At 47.9% G+C, this 7,738-nt stretch overlaps 1 long non-coding RNA gene across 1 annotated transcript in view; it reads left to right on the top strand.

The window, feature by feature from the left end:
• Positions 1-252: 252 nt before the first annotated feature.
• The window catches only part of LOC136166140 (uncharacterized), a 29,367-nt gene continuing 21,881 nt past the window's right edge, over positions 253-7,738 (top strand). Inside the window, exon 1 of the long non-coding RNA XR_010662857.1 lies at positions 253-343. This is a non-coding gene — a long non-coding RNA (uncharacterized lncRNA). The remainder of the gene's footprint in view (positions 344-7,738) is intronic.

The raw sequence follows: 7,738 nt of genomic DNA, 5'->3' as shown, positions 1-7,738 counted from the left end.
TATCTCCCTATACTTTCTGCGAGATCCCTTTCTTGAGGGAAATTGCTTGTGTGCAAGCAGCATTTCTAAGATGGCTTTTCCCTGGAGTTTGACTTGCAGATATTTGTGCCAGGAACTCAGGTTTCAGGTAGTGGGCGGGGAGGCTGCTCAGCCAATCGGAAGGCGGATCTGCCCAGGTTATTTGCAAATCCCAACCCACTTTCCTGCAGTGCCACCAGGCTGGTGAGCTATCTCCTTGGGGGATGTCACAGCTCTGGTTACGATTTCCTTTCACTCCTTAGCTGCTGGAGCGATCTGATGGGTGCATGCAGATCTCGGCACTACGAATGCATGCGGCACTCAGGTGGGTGGAGCTGTCAAAAGACTGTAAGGTCTTGCTCATTTTGCGATGGCACCTTAGGATGACTAGGAATAACAGTGCTTCCTCTGCAGTGGGGAGTGACTTTGCTCATTAACACACTGATTCATGGCTCCTTGTTTTCCTTTGGCTCAATGTGACATTGAGTGCATGCTCAGTCACTCAGTCGTGTCCGACTCTTTTCAACACCATGGACTGTAGCCTGCCAGGCTCCTCTGTCCATGGAATTTCCCAGGCATCAATACTGGAGTGGGTTGCCGTGCCCTCCTCCAGGGGATCTTCCCGAACCAGGGACTGAACCCACATCTCCCGTGGTTCCTGCATTGCAGGCGGATTCTTTACTGCTGAACCACCAGGGAAGCCCCAACATGACATGAGTATCTAGAAAAAGGGAAATGTGTGAGAATGCTTGTAAAGTAAAATCCGGTTTTGTAAAGGTAATGGCGTTCTAAAATTGGCAAAAGTGCAACTCAGGCCAGAAAAAAAATGAAATAAACCCAAAATGACTGAGCTCTTCTTAGCTTTTTAGAGTAGTAAAGATTTTCTTGATGTGCTCTCATATTGGTTCCATTATTTTAAAACGTTTTTCACACAGGAAGAAAGTTAATGCTTCATAGCTTCTATCTTATGATACGACCTGATCTTTGAAGGCCATTCCAGATGCTGGCCCTCACTGTACATTCAGGCATGTGGTTTAAAATGGGTCCTATATGGGCTTCCCAAGTGGCACAGTAGTAAAGAACCCGCCTGCCAATGCAGGCAACACGGGAGACTCGGGTTCGTTCCCTGGATCGGGAAGATCCCCTGGAGAAGGAAATGGCAACCCACTCCAGTACTCTTGCCTGGGAAGTCCCATGAACAGAGAAGCCTGGTGGGCTACAGTCCATGGGATGACAGAGTCAGACAGGACTTAGTGACTAAATAACAAAAACAGCATATAAGGATTCCTTCCAAAGTCCTAAAAAACAAAACAAACAAAGCCTTGCCAAGCAAGGGACCTGTATATTACCCAGGAACATTCCATAGATTTGGCCAGAATTCAGAGGGCGAAGCTCGCTGGGAGTGACCAAGCATAGTGAAATGCCGATGTTTGTATAAATGAAGCTGTTTGGAGGGAGAACCCAGAAGAAATTGCTCAAATGTAGCTCTAATTTATATCAGAGCCACCCGAGTGGGCAGCAGGCCAGACCAAGAAGGCTGCCTGGACTGCTTTCTCTGGGTGCCTTGAAGAACACGTGTCTATGTGAAGACGCCAGGGCGAAAAACCCATCAATCCCTTCCAGGTGGGAACATTCTCTAACCAAGCGAGGGGTCTGTGTGCACTCACGTGCCTTGGGGAGGACAGGGAGGATGGTGTGTGACAGAGAGGGTTTCTAAATACCGGCAGAGAAGCATCGGGCGGAGGGTGTGTGTTCTCCTTGAGGACTTCAGGAGTGGCTGGGGTGGCCACTGGTCTGAGAAATTAGTCTGGGGATGGGAGCTTCTTGGTACAGCTTGGAGCTGGTGTGACACAAAGTCCCACCGTGCCAGGAGAAAAGAGGGAGACCCTGCCTGAAGCCAAATTCACTGTAGCCAACGAGGAGCCAGCATAGCCCATCAGAGAACTGGACTGTCTCTAGCCAGCTGTCTCTCCTGGACATGACCTGTGTCCTTTCCCTGTCCTTTCGCCCACTCGAGAGTGACTCTCCTCCCCTTTGTCTCCAGGAGGAGACCTCTCTCTTCCTGCTCTCTGGCCTGACCTGCTTGCCTGCATGACGCTACTGCACATCTCTGTTGTGGCTTGTGTTCAGATGGCTCTTGGGTACCACGAACTGGAGGTGGCCAGTGACAGCCAATCCCTACCCAGGGCTGCCGATCCACAGGCTCCCGGGGTAGGAAGGAGCCACTTCTGTATCAGCTGCTGTCACAAAGGGCCACTGGCTGCACAGTGTGGAAAGTGGATGTCTGCATCCTAACTACCTTCTCCCGTGGACTCAGGACGGCACCCTTGGTCCCATCAGCCGGTCCTGTAGGGACCAGCCTGCACTGGTCTTCACAAGTGACACAGCATTTTAGTTTTGGTGTCGTTAGTTAATAAGGAAATTGAAGGGAGTGTTAAGATCTGCACACTGAGAGGGTCCTGTTTGTTTTGGCTTCAGAGCTTATTGGGGAATAGATGATTGACATTTTATAATACGGAGGGAGTCTGGACTAACAGGGCTCCTGGGGGAGCAGGGGGCGCTTATAGGTGACAGCCCCCTCCTGGGCTCCTTCCTCACTGTTTCACTTTCACACACTCTGTTCCCCTAGTGAGACTGGTGGCTGGGGGTCTGAGCAGATGGCCTCCAGCTGCAGGTCACGTATGCTCCTCTATGTTCTGCAGGCTTGGCAGGGCTAAGCCAGGTCAGGTGGCAGGCGATGGCAACTTCTAACAAGAACTAGCGTGAGGGACTCATCTGGAAGTCACTTTTAATTTGTCAGTTAAGATCAGTGCTCCTGTTTCATGATGACTTGATTGGTGAAAAGGTGTCAAGGCAAGCGGGTCTTGATGGTGCTAATAAATTCTTTTGCAAGGTGGGCATGGGGAGATTTTCCGTATCTGCCTAGTGGCCCAATTCTGTGCATGGTCCTCCCCATCACCATCTGGGTCCAGGCCCCGCCTCTGGCTTTGCATATTAGAATGAAAGCTGTCTGAGTCACCGGGGCTGCCGCATAGAGTGCCACAGCCTGGGGGCTTAACCACAGACGTTTGCCTCTCCCATTCTAGAGGCTGGACATCCGAGACGAGATGCTGGCAGTGTGGGTGTCTGGCGAGAGCCCCTTTCCTGGTTCACAGAAGCTACCGTCTCACTGTGTCTGCACATGGCAAAGAGAGCAAACTCTGGCCTCCTCCTACTCTCATAAGGGCAATCACCTCAGGTCCCACCCCCAAGATCCCATCACTCCCCAAAGGCCCCGAATTCAAACTCCATCACACAGGGGGTAGGATTTCAGTATACGACCTTGGGGGACACGATCCAGTCCATAGCACAAGTCAGGAGCCGGGGTGAAAGTCGGCTGCAGGACGCCCAGCCCTCCTATAAGCCAGCACATGGGTTATTTCCCCACAGCTTCCTAACAAGAGTGATGCCTTTGCCTGGGACACAGAACAGCTGGGGGATCAAATGAGAGGAAAAGGAGTGCAGTGAACATTGTATCACCTGAGATAAATGCACTTCCGTCAAGAAGTGCTGCTGAGCAGAGCTTTGCATGTTTGGAGGAGAGTCCTGCATGGGGGGAGGACCTAAACGGAAATACAGTTGCAACCGAGGCCTCTTCTGAATCCCTGGGGGATCTGGACCAGGATGAGGTCCTGATGGAGGCAGGGGCGTGGTTTCAAGAGGTCCTGATACAGGCAGGGGGCGGGGCTTCAAGAGATCCTAAAGGGATAGGGAGCGGGGCTTCAGAGAGGTCCTGATGGCAGGGGCGGGACTGAACCCAATCCGGGGAGAACAGGTGCCTCTTCTGCCTGAGGGGTGGGCGGCAGGTGTGTGTGGATGAGGTAGAACAGGTCTTTTGCAATTTCATAAGTCAATGGAGGTGAGTCAGGAGGCAGCTCCAGATGCTGCCACTGCCGCGGACGGACCTCTGGTCACAACCATCTATTACAGAAAAGTCACGGAGAAGGTGTACGACACAGCAGCGTGAAAGGACCAGCGTTTACACACCCAGCGATAAAAGATGCCTTTGGAGAATGTGGGGCAGCCCTGTCGTCGCTGTGCAAAATGTCTTTTTGTGAGATGGGCCTGGAAGTTGAAAGACAGCTGGTCTGAGTACGGCCCTGCTGGAAAAATGGTGCCAGAACAGTAATGCTAGATGTGTGTGTTGTTGAGGTTAAGGATTACTGCGTGATTGTAATTATAACCTAAAGTTTTGTATTTTGTTTTTTAATTGCTAAGTCATGTCTGACTCTTTTGTGATCCCATGGACCGTAGCCCGCCAGCCTCCTCTGTTCATGGGATTCTCCAGGCAAGAATACTAGAATGGGTTGCCATTTCCTCTTCCAGGGGATATTTCCAACCCAGGGATCGAAGTCAAGTCTCCTGCACTGGCAGGCGGATTCTTTACCACTGAGCCACCAGGGAAGCCACAGATAGGACAGAATCAATACACACTTGGGGTCACAAAGAGTCAGACACAACTGAGAGACTGAGCACACACTCAAGCTAGTTGGGAAAGAGAAGGATTCTTTGCTTACTATAACCAAAATGCTCTTGTTTAAGAGCGTCTGACCACATGATAGTTGTATTGGTCAGGGTTCTCCAGAGAAACGTTACAGAGACAGGGACAGAGATTAAGGAATTGGCTCATGAGATGGTGGGGCTGAGGTCTTCAGAATCTGTGCAGGCTGGCAGGCTGGAGACCAGCGGCTACTGCAGTCCTCAGGTTGAATTCAGGGCAGCAGGCTGCAGGCTCAGGAAGGGTTTCTGTGTTGAGAATTCTTTCTTTGGGAGACCTCTGTCTGTGCACTTAAACCCTTCAACTGATTAGATAGGTCCACCCAAAGCACAGAGGGTGATCCACTTTTTTCAAAGACTAGTGATTCAATGTTAATCACACCCAGAAAAGATCCCCTGGAGGAGGGCATGACAACCCCCTCTATTCTTCTTGCCTGGAGAATCCCATGGACAGGGGAGCCTGGCAAGCTACAGTCCATAGTGTCGCGTAGAGTCGAACACGACTGAAGTGACTTTACACGCATGCACGCACACCTAGAAAAACACCTTCACAGGAGCACGCACACCTAGAAAAACACCTTCACAGGAACACTTAGTCTGGTGTCTGACCAAACACCTGAACACAATAGCCTAGACAAAATTAACCACTGCAAATTCTAAAACAGCTCTTAAAAAACTTGGTCGGTTAACTGGACTCTCCACAATTCAGGGTCGAAAGGGCATTTTCATTACCTGTTTGCTTGTCTCAAAAGAAAAAAAAAAGTCACGCTGTGACTGGATGTGTTGACAACAACTTGAACTTTCTCATAATCACCTCATTTTGTGGGACTTGCCAAGGACACATAGGATTACGCAATGAAATGGTGACTGTAACTTTAGAGACTAAAATACATGCTTTTATTGCCTTCTTTTGTACTTAATTATGTGCAACAGAAGCATCCTGTGCCTGTAGAGACTTAATGAATAGTACCATCACTAATACATTTCCCTGCCCAAGAAAAGTCTCTGAAAAACCCAGAACTAGTTCGTTTCCCCCAAATGTCAGACTGCTTTTAGGGAACTATCAAAACAAAACAAAATACCCTGAAACCCCAAACTGAAAAAACTCCCAAATCTAACCAAATTGTTTTTATCTGCAAAAATTGTGTCAAAATGTTAAGCTGGCCAATTTTAAAATCCAGCCAAACTTTGGAACCAGGTCTGGGAGACTTTAATGGTTTCTGGAGTACCTTCTTGTCTTACCAAGGGGTTTACGCCTGGATGGTCGCTGAGTGCTAATGGAACCTGGAGGAGTAAGTCCTCCCCCACGAGATAGGGTTACACAGATAAGGATCAAAACAGAACCCTATCTGGGAACACTTTGGATTTACTCAAAGAGCCCCTCTTTGTCCTCAGAGGCTTTCTCACACACAAATCCTTTCCTATCAAGATAAGGAGCTGCCAGTAGGAATCGGGGCTGGTGGGAAGCTGTGGGTCCCTCAGAGGTACCCGAGAGGCTTAAGACCAAGGAGGAGTCTTGGGCTCGAAGACAGAATCTGCAGAAGCAGCAGAGGCATCAAGAATGGGTGACCGTCCCCAGGCTTACTGTAACTCTGGTTTGAAACTGCTTTGGCCTGGGAAAAGGGACGGTGGGGCTGGGGGTCTCTGGGTCCTCCTGGCCTCATCCCATTTTACGGACATTAACAAGCCAGGCTCCCACCACCCATGCCCAGTACACGCAAAATCTGAGATCACAAATCATGAACGTATTAAATACATAGAGCCAGTGACAGAATTTGAAACCATTACCTTACCCTTCTCTAAAAATGGTCCCCATCTCCAAGTTTTTATGCAGTTAAATCTTTTAAAGTGATCAGAAAGCATGTGACGGATTGCCCCTATGAACTCTGTGAAGGTCACAATTGCTTGAAACTATAACCGGAGGGGTGGGCGTCTTTCCTAAAAATCATCTGTTTTGTCACACATATACTTTTCTCCCTCTTTCAGCTTCCCTCCAGCCCTTCGCTGAATACAGGAAACAAAGAATCCTCTATGGTCTATCCCTGAATTTCACCACGCTTTTTTTTTTTTCAAATCCTGAAACTAAATTGGTTTCTAGCTACCTAATAATCAAAATTTATGTCTTAACCTGCGGCCGGCACTGTGTTAGGGTGTAGTGTGTGGAGAAGGGGAAAGTGCAGGGAAATTATAAGGTACAGTTTTTCTGTCTCTCGAAGGGCATGTAATATTCTAGTTTCAATTGGGAGATGGGGGAGGGGAGACACACACACACACACACCCCCACACTCCAGACAATTAGGGGCCTGAGTAAGAGAGCAGTAATTATGTGCTAAACTGTGTGGCACAGATTATTCGTCTTTTAAGGGATTTGGAGGAAAAAAGGACTCAGTGTGGGCGAAGGCCATTTGAAATAACTTCATCAGAGCCTCAGAGCAATTCTAAAATGCAAATAATAAACCAGTAAAAAGTGCTCTCCTTCATAGAATTTTTTTCCAAATAATAGGTTGGGAAATATTAAAATACATACAAATATGTGTGAAATCTCTCTAATTGGTATGTTATATTAGGATATAAACTACTTCAATAGTGTAATTTTTATAATTATTTATCATATATTGCATATGCTAGATGAATGAGAGCTATCTTTTCATAAATGCAACCTGATAATTTAATGATTATTGTTGAGAACAAATTTTGGTCTTTACTACTGAGGCAAAAATAAAGATGATATATTTTACTTTTCACTGAGGCAAAAATAAAGATTATATATTGCTGGTGTTGTCTAGTCTCTAAGTCGTGTCTGACACTTGAGATCCCATGGAGCCCACCAGGCTACTTTGTCCAGTGGGATTTCCCAGGTAAGAATATTGGCGTTGGTTGCCATTTCCTCCTCCAGGGGATCTTCCCAGCCTAGGGATCAAAGCCACATCCCCTGCATTGGCAGGAGGATTCTTTACCACTAAGCCACCTAGGAAGCCTTAAAGATTATATATATATATACACACATATGTATGTATATAGAATAAAAAGTGCTCTCCGAAGGGGCTGTGTTGGGGGAGGAGAGGGAATGCTAATGGTGGCATGGATGGTCACCCCTAACTGGAGCCAAGGGAAGGTCAGGCTCTGGTAAAGTAAGAAACTTCCTTTAGGTGGAGTTGGCTAGCACACTGCAGTGAGGACACTA

Source organism: Muntiacus reevesi, chromosome 4, assembly GCF_963930625.1.
Source record: "Muntiacus reevesi chromosome 4, mMunRee1.1, whole genome shotgun sequence".
In the NCBI taxonomy this organism is placed as follows: Eukaryota; Metazoa; Chordata; class Mammalia; order Artiodactyla; family Cervidae; genus Muntiacus; species Muntiacus reevesi.
Note: the sequence above shows the minus strand (reverse complement) of the source record. Positions and strands in the feature narration are given on the sequence as shown.